Genomic DNA, 12,841 nt, shown 5'->3' with positions numbered 1-12,841 from the left:
CTTTGGACGCCCATGGCTTACCCTGGGGCAGCTTTGCCAAAGAGCCGGCCACAGGCCCAGGCCCGCCCAGCGCCAGGGGACTGCGACCTGGCCTTTCTCTGCTGTTCAGGCCACAGGGGGTACTTAACCAGGGACCCTGGAATGTGGAGGTCCCGCCCTGCCGAGGGGACAGCCAGGGACGGAGCCTCCTGAAATAACCAGATCTGGTTAGCGAGGCTAATTTTAAACGCCACTCTGGCTGCCCAATAGGCCCTTCTGGGAAGCCGTGAATGTCCCTGTGTTTGGCCCCTGGGAGGCAGGGCGAGGGGAGAGAGGGCAGAGGGGCCCGGAGGACCCCCACCCCTGACAGCCGGCGCCGGAGACCCCAGGCTGCGTCCCAAAGCTGGCCCATCCAGGGCCCAGAGCTCTGGCCCCAAAATGGGGCTCGGGGGCCCAGCCTCTGACCTGAGCCACTCTGAGGGAACCCTGGTGGGCTCTCCAGACCTCCACCCTCTGCACTGGGCTGCCTGGACCGGAAGCTCGCTGTCGGTCTCTGTCTTAGCCGTCTTCACGGTCTCCTTCTGCTCCCTCACCCTGCCCCTGCCTCTCTGGGTCTCTGCCTCTCTGTCTCTGATGCTGGAGTCTCTGTGGCAATGACTCTGTTCCCCTCTGCCTGGGTCCCTCATGCAAGAGGCGCTGGCGCCTTCCTGACAGCCTGTCGGCTGGACTGTGCGTGCCAGGTAGGGGGCAGGTGTCCCCTCGGGAGCTGGGGCTGCAGGTGGGGCCCGCCGAGGGAAGGACAGCTGTCCCGGGAGCCAACAGGAGCTGTCACCGGGCAGGCAGGGGCTGTGTCCAGGCATGACCTGGGCCATCCGGCCCGGCCCGGCCGGGCACGAGCAGAAGGAATGAACTCTGGGGGTAAGGTTGCCAGATTTAGCAAGTAGAAACCCACGGAGCCCAGGTAAAGTTGCATTTCAGATAAACAAGGGAGGATTTTTTAGTTTAAGTATACCTCATGAAATGTTTGGGACACAGACTAAAAATCCTCCCTTGTTTATCTGAAATTCGAGTTTGACTGGGCATCCTATATTTTATCTGGCAGCCCTCTCCTGGGAGGCTTTAAGAGTGAGAGGGAAATTTTTTTAGCAACGGCAGGTTTTAGAGACTGAGGGAGCCCCCGCCTGGCGAGGATGAGGTAGCTATACCCTGGGGAAATCCCGGTCTGATGCGGGAGGCACGACTCCTGGCCGCAGGCAGCTTTCAGTCTTCTGGTGAAGGGGCGGGGGCAGTCCTTGGGAGCTTGGTGGGTGGAGCTCACCGGCCGCACAGACGCCAGCTACCTCTTCAGGACGGACATCAGAAGGAGGGTCTCTCCTGAGCCCCTGAGCCTCACCCAGGGCCTGGCACATAGTAGGGGCTTCATCAATATTTGTCAAATGAGAGAAGAATTCTCCCAGCCCATGCCCACGGGAGTGGGAGGGTGCCTGGCCAGCAGAGGCTCCAACACTGACCTCCCAAGCTGCTTGGATCCCACGGGAGGGTGTACTGCCCCCCACCAGGGGACCCCCAAAGTGAGCTGCAGAGGAGGAGGAGGAAGTGGGGAGAAGGCATGGAGAGGTGATGCCAGCTTTTTGCCTAGCCCGCTCTCACCGCAGACCCCACCCCCAACTCAGAGTCCAGCCTGGGCAAGGGTACACGTCAGGCGTGGGAACGGGGGGAGGGTGACCTCTGGCCCTGGGGGCTGGTTGGGACCAAGGCAGAGGGCAGGCCAAAGAGGTGGCTGGCTGCTCAGGGCTCCTTAGAGGGGCATTTGAACAAGTCTGGGGATTCCTGGGACCAAGAAACTCGAGGACACTTGTTTCTGGGGAGGTAAGATTTGGGCCTTTTCCTTTAGCCCACTAAGCGCAGGGGTCTTCCTGGAGGGGGCAACTAAGAAGAGGCCTGTGGCTCTCCTACACCTCCCCCACGGCAGAGTCCCTTCAACAGCCTTTTGGCTCATTCGTTCATTGATTTTCTCACTTGCTAATTGCCCCCTCACTGTTACCATTCACTAGGACGGCATGGCTCTGTGCCCGGGGAGAAAGGACTGTGGCATCTCTCCCAGCCTGGCGGAGCATACTTGTCCCAGCGGCCCTGCCGCTGGCTCCCCGTGTGAGCTTGGGCCAGTCACTGACCAGCTGGGACCTCAGTTTCCCCATCTCTACAATGGATAAGGCTAGCAGCTCCCTGCTAGGTCACGGTGAAGGTGTGAGATGAGGCCAGCCCTCGGTGAGAGCTTTAGAGCGGGGAGCTGCCGTAATTACTGTTGTGATTATCAGTAGCATTTTGAGGCCCCTGTGGGCTGGGCTGGGAGCGGGTGGCCCCAAAGTCCAGGGCCCAGGACTCGAGCCTCACTGAGCCATCACGACAGGCCCCTCCTCTTGGGGCTTCAGCCTTCTTGGCCCCCATCCCTCCTTTTCAAGGAAGGTCTGCTCCCACAAGGTACCTATGGCTTCTAGATCGGCAAGACATCCATCCTTCGGAGAGAAGTGAGAGTTGGGGATGGAGCTTGAAGCAGCCATTGGCCAACAGGGAGGCCTGGCCCCCCACACCCCGGCCTGCAGTGTGACCTGGAGCTGGTCCCACCTGCTCGGGCCTCGGTTTCCCCAGTCATACAGCGAGGGGGAGGGGCTGGACACCCCACCTTGGCCCGGACTGGCCCCTGTGCGTGTCACCCCGTCAGTAACGGGTTAGCTCGGAGCCTGTAATCACTTCGGGCCTGGGAAGAACTAACAGCGTCCCTGTAAATTGAGCTCTAATTGCGGCTTTCAGTGGAGTCAGCTGCTCCCCCGGTCCCCCTGCTCCCCCCGCTCCCCGCAGCTCTGAATCAGTGAGGTTGTCCCGGCCTGCCCTGCCAGGCCCAGGAATCCCCCAGAATTGTTCTGGCTCCCGGTGAACCAGATGGTTCAGGGACTGAAGTCCTTCCAGGCCTACCGTGCCTGAGGCGCTGAGCCTGGGCGCTTTGCATGGAGCCAACTCCAGGTCATGTCACCACGGCTCTGGGAGGCCAGGGCGACCGCGGCCGTTGTTGCAGAAGGGGAAACTGAGGCACAGAGCAGCAAATTCACCAGCCGAGTCCAGATAGGAACCTGGGTCGGTCTGATTCCAAGGCTTGGTTCCCTGCCTGAGGTCCAGGAGACACCTCACCCCAGCTCAGCCAAGCAACCCCCCACAACCCGCCCCACTCCCAGGGGCTTCGAGCCCCACCCCCCAGCCTTCCCTGTCCACATGCTCCTTCCCACTGGCGTTTGCAGATGAGGCCAGAGGCAGCTCCCCTCCTCGGGCGGGGCGCGGGCCTGCGGTTTCCCTGTTTGTTCTGGAAATCCCAGCTGCTTCCCCAAGGAGACAGCTAGTGGTTCCCAGGCCGCAGCCCCTCTCGGGCGGAGCCAGACCGCGACGGGCCGGCCTGGGAAGACTGCCCACCGGCCCTGCTGGGCTCCGCCAGGCCCTGGCGCTGGGTGGTCTGGGCGGGGGCCAGGGGTCCCTTGATCCTGGCCATGGGGCAGGAGCCATGCCCCACGAGACTTGAGGCTGCCCTGCCAGGGACTGGAGGGATCCTGAAGGCCGGAGGTGGCTGGACTACGTAGATGCAGACCTGGGTAGGGCAGGGTAGAGATACAGCCTTGGGGGGAGCCCAGGACGGAAGGCCCTAGGCACCGGGTCCCCCTGAGGGCTCAAGAGAAACATCCACCCAATTCAGGATTGTCATTTTTGGGTGGTTCCAACTCAACCATTGAGTTGATTCAGACAGGAACCCTCCTTAACGGTGGGTGGAGACGCCAGGGTTGGCAAGCAGAAGACCTAACATTCAGTCCTGTTTTCCTCTGGACCTCAGTTTCTCCATCTGTACAATGGGCAGAGGTCAGGACTCCACGCTCAGCAAGAGCTCCACCAGGCTGTGGTGGTGGGGTGGGCAGCCCAGGCTGGAAGGATCTCAGTTGTTCTCAAATTCATTTCCAGGGGCTTCTTCTTGCCCCCACTGAATCTTGTAGCCCACCCTCCTATACCCCTAGGCCTCTGTTCCCAGTGGTGACTGCCTGATGGAGTGGAAAGAGCTCCCACGGGTTGTGGAGTCTGACACATTGCAGCTCCAATCCCAGCCACCGGCTCCCCATGACCTTGGGCATGTTCCCCCGTCTTCCTGCCACATCGCTTCAAGCGCCATAGTGGTCCTGGTCCTGTCTCCAGCTCCTGGGCTCCTTGCCTGAACTCCAGAATTTTTCCGACTTCCTACCAGCGTGTCTAAAGTCCAATGGGCATCTCCAAGCTGCTGCTGCTGCTGCTAAGTTGCGTCAGTCGTGTCCGACTCTGTGCGACCCCATAGATGGAAGCCCACCAGGCACCCCTGTCCCTGGGATTCTCCAGGCAAGAACACTGGAGTGGGTTGCCATTTCCTTCTCCAATGCATGAAAGTGAAAAGTGAAAGGGAAGTCACTCAGTCGTGTCCGACTCTTAGCAACCCCATGGACTACAGCCCACCAGGCTCCTCCATCCATGGGATTTTCCAAGCAAGAATACTGGAGTGGGGTGCCATTGCCTTCTCCGATCTCCAAGCTAACATGATCCAAACAAACTATTTCCTCCCCAAATCTGCTCCACCATATCCACAGATGACATTTTACCTAGGTGCTCAGACGCCAAACTCCAGGCGCATCCCTGATTCCGCTGTTTCCCCTGCCCCCCTCCCAGGGTTCGGTCCATAAGCAAGCCCAGCTGGCTTCAGTTCCCAAACGTGTCTGGGATCCAGCTCCTTCCCGCCACCACCATCCTCAGCTGGTCCAAGCCACCACCACCTCCACCCGCAGCAACAGAAAGGCCTCCGGACTGCCCTCCGGCGTCAGCTCCTGGCATTCCCGGTCGCCGCCTGGCAGCCGGAGCGATCTTTCCAAAGCATAAGCTGGATCGGGTCACTCGCTTCGTCTGACCTTCCCCTGAGACAGAAGATGCAGGCACTTCCTGTTGTTCCCCATGGGACACAGTTCCATCCGCCCCTCCCACCTTAACCCACCTACTGTCTCCCCCTTCTCTGGGCTCCAGCCACTTTGGTTATGTCTGTCGCTCAAGCATATTAAGCTTATTCCTGTCCTTGGGTCTTTGCACTTGCTTTGCCTGACTTGGAATAATCGTTCCTCCAGCTCCTTGCAAAGTTATCACCTTACCAACTCGGTCACAGCCAAGCCTCCTCTGGTCTTCACTGACCACCAGCCATAGCAGGGCCCCCAGTCACTCTCTGGACCTTCGTTTAAGACCTGACTCATCAGAAAAGACCCTGATGCTGGGAAAGATTGAGGGCAGGAGGAGAAGGAAACGACAGAGGATGAGATGGTTGGATGGCATCACCGACTCAGTGGACGTGAGTCTGAGTAAGCTCCTGGATTTGGTGATGGACAGGGAGGCCTGGCGTGCTGCCGTCCATGGAGTCGCAAGGAGTCAGACATGACTGAGCGACTGAGCTGAACTGAACTGAAAAGGAGAGTAAATGCCAGTGCCCTACCTAAGAGAGTGGGAAGAGATGGTCAGGGAGGAGGGGGTACTGAAATGCCAGGCTGAGGCAGGCACCGGGCCCCTGTGAGTCCTCCTCTCTCCCTGGCATCCTCAGTGCCCAGGGGTCAGGGGACGGTGAGGACCCTTTGCCGGGGGTTTGCCCCTTGGCTGGGGTCCTCTGCCCATTTCACTCTGTGACTTCAACCTGGTGCCTGACCCTCTCTTGCTTACCTTCCCCTCTGGTGCAGAAGCCGACTCCAGCCCTGAGTTTGTCTGGGGATGGTCCCTCAGGAGTGGAGGGCTCAGGGCCAAAGACCCCTCCAGCGCTGACTCTTGCCCCGAGTGTGGGCACAGTACCCTCACGCCTTGAGAACAGGCAGCAGCTACTCAGGCCTTGACCCTGCAAGGACCCTGGGAGAAGAGGGAACGATCATACTTCCAACCTTTCCAGGGACTTCTCTGGCGGTCCAGCGGCTAAGACTCCAGGCTACGAAGTGCGAGGGGCCTGCGCTCAATTCCTGGCTGGGGAGCTGGATTCCACGTGCCGCAGCTGAAGATTCCGCATGCTGCAGCTAAGGCCCAGGGCAGCCAAATAAATAAACAGGAAAAAACGAAACCAAAAACCTGTCCACACCCTGCCCCAGAGCCCTCTTTCTCATCCCAGCCCAGTCCTGTGTCATCAGGACACGGCCTCTTAGCTGCCACTGTTCCCCAACCAGGTCACCTGAGTGGCAGGAGGTCTGATGACCTCGGAGAGCTTGGGGCCACCTGCCCTGGCACGGGCCGGGGGAGGCCGGGGTTCTGCCCAAGGCTACCGGGCGCTTCCCACTAGGACAAGGGCACAGGCTCAGGGGGTCAGGATCTCCTGACTGACGCCGGCAGCCCACTCCCTTGAATCTTTACAGGGTTACAATCCTGATCCTCGTTTTTGCCCCTCACCCTGCCCGGTGCGTGGTTAAATCTCACACCCTGCGGCCGCACTGTCTGCCTTTATAGTGAAGTCACTCAGTCGTGTCCAGCTCTTTGCGACCCCATGGACTGTAGCCTACCAGGCTCCTCTGCCCATGGGGTTTTCCAGGCAAGAGTACTGGAGTGGGTGGCCGTTTCCTTCTCCAGGGGATCTTCTCAACCCAGGGATCGAACTCAGGTCTCCTGCATTGCAGGCAGACGCTTTACCGTCTGAGCCAGTTGCTGCTGCTGCTAAGTCGCTTCAGTTGTGTCCAACTCTGTGTGACCCCATAGATGGCAGCCCACCACGCTCCACCATCCCTGGGATTCTCCAGGCAAGAACACTGGAGTGGGTTGCCATTTCCTTCTCCAATGCATGAAAGTGAAAAGTGAAAGTGAAGTCGCTCAGTTGTGTCTGACTCTTTGCGACCCCATGGACTGTAACCCACCAGGCTCCTCCATCCATGGGATTTTACAGGCAAGAATACTGGAGTGGGTGGCCGTTTCCTCCTCCAGGGGATCTTCTCAACCCCCTGGAGAACCCAGGTCTCCTGCATTGCAGGCAGACGCTTTACCGTCTGAGCCAGCAGGGAAGCCCAATTTTGCCTTTATATCCTCCTCCATATCCTGTTAAAAACAGTTGTGGGACTTCACATAGGTTATCAGATTTCTCTCTGCATACGTCTCCTCATCCGTAAACCACAGACAGCAGCGGTCCCTGCCCTCTGAGAGTGGTTGGGAGGGTGAATGGGTTAGGCTCCCTGTGAGGCACTCGGAAGGGTCCCGGGCATGCAGGGAGCCCCGTGGAAAGGTCTGGGCTTTGCTGGCAATGGTGTATCCACCGCCTCAGCGACTCTAAGCCTGGGTTCTCATGGGCAGGGAGGGAGACGTGGTACTGGCCGGTTGGCCCGGCCTGCCCTTGCCGGGCTGGTGGGTCACATGTGTGCCCCCCATCCTGAGGTTGGGGGCAGATGACTGAGGAGTCAGAAAGGAGCCTGGCGCCATGATCAAGGCAGCATCACAAGGAGGCCCTGGGAAGCCACACAGGAGCCCAAATCCTCTTCTGAGAACTTAATCCCTTCACCCCACCCCCGGATCAGCTGGGGCTAGATCTTGGTGGGAGGTCTTGGGGGTAAGCCACCAGGGCTAATTATAAACGCTGCTGGTTTGGGGCTCTCACCACCCCATTGAAGGGCTTCTGCGGCAATGGGGTCTGGGTTGTTTTCCTTGGAGAGATGAGGGCCTCGGAGGGGGTGGGGGGAGGTGGACTCAGGGGTCAAGGGTTCAACTTGCAGCTGTCACTTAAGAAACACGGAACAGGTCACTGTGCCCTGCCAAGCCTCAACTTTCTCATCTGTAAAATGGGGATGACAGTGCCCAGGTCACGGGATGGCGGTGGGCTATGTGGATGTGTCCAATATACGCCCCCCCACCACCTCCCCAAGGGCAGCAACTTCACTGCACGTCTTGGGTGCTTAGTAGGGTGTGTGGTGCATTGTGGGCCTCCTGCTCCCTCCTGCCTTCCCTCTCAGCGCAGTCAGTCTGCTGACCACCCACCCACTCACACGCAGGTCTGGTTTCCCTCTTCATAAGCAGGACTGAGACCCACAGGCGCAGATCTGGGGCCTGTTTCTTCCTGCTTGTCTCCATGGCCCCAGCATCCCCTGCCTGGCCTCCTGTAGCAGACTTCTTGCTGGCCTCTCAGCCTCTAGCTCTTCTCAAAGCTGCCCTCAAAGCTGGCAGCCAAGATGGTCTTTTGAAAGCGATGCGCACGTCTGGTTCCAGAACCTTCCGTGGCTCCCCAGGGTCTCCAAGGTCGCCTCCCAGTTTCTTGGGATGGTATCGTAGGCTCCCCCACTCATGTCTCCCTGCAGGGTCCCCTCTAACTCTGCTCTGTGGCCTCAAGCCCCGCCTCAGTCGTCTCCTAGTCAAGCCCCAGCTCATTCATTGCCCTGTCTCTGTGCCCATCCCACCCATGCCCCAGCTGGTGAGGTGCCCTCTCTATGCCCTCAATGGAGAAGTCTTGGAGAAGACTCTCAAGGGTCCCTTGGACAGCAAGGAGATCCAACCAGTCAGTCCTAAAGGAAATCAACCCTGGATACTCACTGGAAGGACTGATATTGAAGCGCCAATACTTTGGCCACCTGATGCAAACAGCAGCTTTGGGGCTGTTGGGGCTGTTTCTATCTCAAACACCACCAGATGTTTGAGATAGAAATGAACTTATTGTGTTAAATTCTGGATTTCTCTTTAACAGAAGACAATGTTAAAGACTCATTGGAAAAGACCCTGATGTTGGGAAAGACTGAAGGCAAAGGAGAAGAGTGCTGTAGAGGGTGGGATGGCTGGATGGCATCACCAACTCGATGCACATGAGTTTGGGTGCACTCCGGGCGTTGGTGATGGACTGGGAGGCCTGGCTTGCTGCAGTCCATGGGGTCGCAAAGACTCGGACACGACTGAGCGACTGTACAACAACAACTCTGCCCCCATGGTTCCTTGCGTCCCCATCGTGCTGGGATTCCCTCTGGCATTCTCTTCCATGAGACACGAGCTTCCTGAGGACAGGAAGCCCGTTCACTGTCGTCTCCCAGGTGTGGCCCAGAATAAGGCAGAGGCCACACGCCCAGTTTCCACCATGGCCAGACAAGGAACACCAGTCCACAGGGGCTTCCTGTAGGAGGACAGACGGGAATGCTGGGGAGTGTGGCAGGCAGGAGAGCTACACCCATGACGGTCGGCCGTCTCTCAGCTCTGCCTGACCATTGCTCTGCATAAATGTGGGGCAAGGCGAGCAGACCTTCCAATTTTTCAACCAAGCCAGAACTCCAAATCTTTTGTGCAAGTTCCCAGTGTTTTAAAACACTGTGAGGATAATCAGTGACATCTGGGGAGCACGAGTGGGAGGTGCCCTGAGCACACGTGAAGCTGAGACAAGACAACCCAGACCTCCCACACCCCTTCCTTACTGTGGAGGAAAGGGCTCAACGGTGGGGGGAGGGGCAGCAATAGACATCTCAGGAGGAGGGGCTGGGGGTGCTGCTAACCCTCCTACGACAGAGAGACATCCGGCCCCAAGTGCCAAGAGTGCCCAGGTTGAGAACCAGAAAACTAAGACCGTGGCATCTCGCCCATCACTTCATGGCAAATAGATGGGGAAACAATGCAAACAGTGACAGATTTTTATTTTGGGGGGCTCCAAAATCACTGCAGATGGTGACTGCAGCCATGAAATTAAAAGATGCTTGCTCCTTGGAAGAAAAGTTATGACCAATCTAGATAGCAGATTAAAAAGCAGAGACATTACTTTGCCAACAAAGGTCTGTCTAGTCAAAGCTATGGTTTTTCCAGTAGTCATGTATGGATGTGAGAGTTGGACTATAAAGAAAGCTGAGCACTGAAGAATTGATGCTTTTGAACTGTGATGTTGGAGAAGACTCTTGAGAGTCCCTTGGACTGCAAGGAGATCCAACCAGTCCATCCTAAAGGAGATCAGTCCTGAATATTCTTTGGAAGGACTGATGCTGAAGCTGAAGCTCCAATACTTAGGCCACCTGATGGGAAGAACTGACTCATTTGAAAAGACCCTGATACTGGAAAAGATTGAAGGCAGGAGAAGGGGACGACAGAGGATGAGATGGTTGGATGGCACCATCACTGACTCGATGGATGTGAGTTTGAGTAAATTCCAGGAGTTCGTGATGGACACAGAGGCCTGGTATGCTGCAGTCTATGGGGTTGCAAAGAGTCAGACATGACTGAGGGACTGAACTGAACTGAAGAGTTGGTGGTGGGAAGTGTCTGCTCAACCAAAGACTACATTTCCCAGCCTCCTTTGCATCCAGGTAGAATCATGTGACTAGTTCTCACCAATGGACTGTGAGTAGGAGTCATGAGTGTCGCTTCCAGGAAGAAGTGATTAAAACGTGAGCGTGAGCCCCCCTCCCCTTCCACCCCTTCCCTCATCAGTGTGGTGGCCAGATGGAATTTAGATAGGCATTCTGGTTAAGATGGAACCTCTGGAATTTAGAGGAGGGCAGAGCCACATGGTGGAACAAGCCTGGGTCCCAGGCACCTGACCAGAGGCACCCCGAGATGTTTGAGATAGAAATGAACTCGTTGTGTTAAATTCCAGATTTCTCTTTAACAGAAGACAGGGTTATCTGGATGACTAGAAGAGGATTTGTCAGCTTAAGATTTGTTCTTCCTCACTGAGAAAATGTCTTACTGTTACCCTTAGCCTCTAGTTAAGGGGGGATGGGTGGAGCTGGGACTTCGGCCTGGACCCCTGGCCTGGATTAGGACTCAGAGCCACCAACAGTTAGAATAAAGGGGTGATGAGTGAGCTGACGGTGCGTGCGGGGCCCAGCCTGGGTAAGGGAGGCCCTGGAGCAGTCAGAGCACCCTTGATTCTTCTTGAAGCATACACACATGAGCCACAGCCTGGACTCGTGCTAGGAGGAGCTAGGAACTCCCTCGTGGGATCCTGAGAGCTCAGTGTGTTCAGCTCAGTGTCGGGATAGTACATTCAGATGTTAGGAATGGAACATCAGCGAAGTTAAAGAACTCTCCTGAGTTCATGGAAGCAAGAAAGTGATGGGAACCCCTACCTCTCTGACCGGCGGCAGCCCAGGCTTTTGAACCCCATCCCAAAGTTTAATAAATGATGTTCGTGCTTTGCTTGTATCCTTTGAGCATTTACTGTCCTGGCTCAGGCTTTGGGGCTTGCTCTCAGCCCTTCCAGGGGTGGGTTGGAAGGGCCAGAGTGTTCATTTTTTCAGAACAGCTCTAAGCCAGTGAGAAAGGAGAGCTGAAGAATAAATACCCCAGCTCCCTCACTCCACAGTGAGATAACCCTTAGATGCATCTCCCTTGTATCCTGGAGGCCCACAGTGGGACAGCCCGGGTTGCCCATGATGGTGACCTGCTTCACACACACCCTTTCCTTCCCCGGCTCACTTCCCCACTCTGCCTGGTGCTTCCTGGGTTCCTTTTCCTAACCCAGGGATTGGAACTGCATCCCCTGCATTGGCAGGTTTCTTTACCGCTGAGCCACTTGGGAAGCCCCTTTACAAACTGTATTCAAATCCTTGTCACAGGCTCCGCCTCAGAAGAACCCAACCTAAGACACAAGTGTGGTTTGCACACCCGTGGGGTTTGTACACTGACTTTGCGTGGTACCGGTGAACTTTTAAAGACAGACTGCTTAAATGTGAATTTAAAGAAGTGTTTAGGACGTGACAATAGAGACATGGCAAAAATTGTGAAGATGGTATGAGAACAACAAATGAAAATGCGGCACTGTACAGTTACAGGCAAGGCGTCTGCCTGGCAAGAATGTGGGCATGTAGTTTACTAGCCCAGCATCAGCTTGGCTGTGCCCTTTTTGCCAGGACTGCTGGGAAACTTAAATCTTCTCAGCTGCATTTTTTCTTTTTTTTTTCGTATTTTCATTCTTGAAGGATGCCTTGCTTCTAACATACAATTTCTTGCCGAGTTCATTTTTAACTAGTGTGTGTTATGAGTCATTAGTACCGGCTGCCTCAGAGCCTGGTTGGCAGGAGGCTGGAAATGCATTATAAATACAGGATGTCATTAAGTGTGGGAACCTTGGACTCAAACCCCAGCTCCACGGCTTGGGGGACCTTGGGCCCTCATGTCACTTGCTGCACCCTGGTTTCATCGTCTATAAGTGTGGATGGACCAAGGGGGCCTGCTTCTTAAGATGAAATGAATCCACATAAGCATCACGCTCAGAGACCGGCAGACAGTAAATAATCATCATTGTCATCATGACTGAGTCTTTCGTTCCAGGAAGGCAAGAGGAGCAAACTTGGGGTCCTCTCCCCCAATATCAGGTGTAACCCTGAGTGTGTACCCAGCCTTGACAATCAGGAGTGGACAGATCACCATCCCTGTCTAGGCTGAGGCTCTGTGAGGTCAACCCCTAACCTCTCAGGCTGGTATGGTGCCTGGCGCATGCTCAATACTCGCTGAATGAACGGATGAGGGAGCGGGTACGATGGGCCACGGCGGGCAGCTGTTTGAGGGCACCACGCAGCAAGGGCGTCCCGGGGCACTTGAAAGCCTTCCTGCTGTGGGCTGTGGGCTCAGAGGCACCGTTCTTTAATCCTCATGGTAGTCCTGCAGTGGGCTGCCTCCCATGTTACAGATAAGAAAACAGAGAGGCAGAGACGCAAAGGACTCTGTCCACAGTCACCCGGGTAATGCGTGGCGAAGCCCTCAGGTCAGCGGGAGACCCCCTTCTCCTCCCCATCCAACCCCACCTGCGTGCGCTTCTGGGCCCCGAGTCCTGCTCTCCCCAGAGAAATGAGCTTATTTCAGTCTCTTCCTCACTGACCACAAAGACTCAGTCCTGTCCTCAGAAATA

Source organism: Bos grunniens, chromosome 2, assembly GCF_055505025.1.
Source record: "Bos grunniens cultivar Pamir isolate PY7600 chromosome 2, Bosgru_T2T1.0, whole genome shotgun sequence".
Lineage (NCBI taxonomy): Eukaryota > Metazoa > Chordata > Mammalia > Artiodactyla > Bovidae > Bos > Bos grunniens.
Note: the sequence above shows the minus strand (reverse complement) of the source record.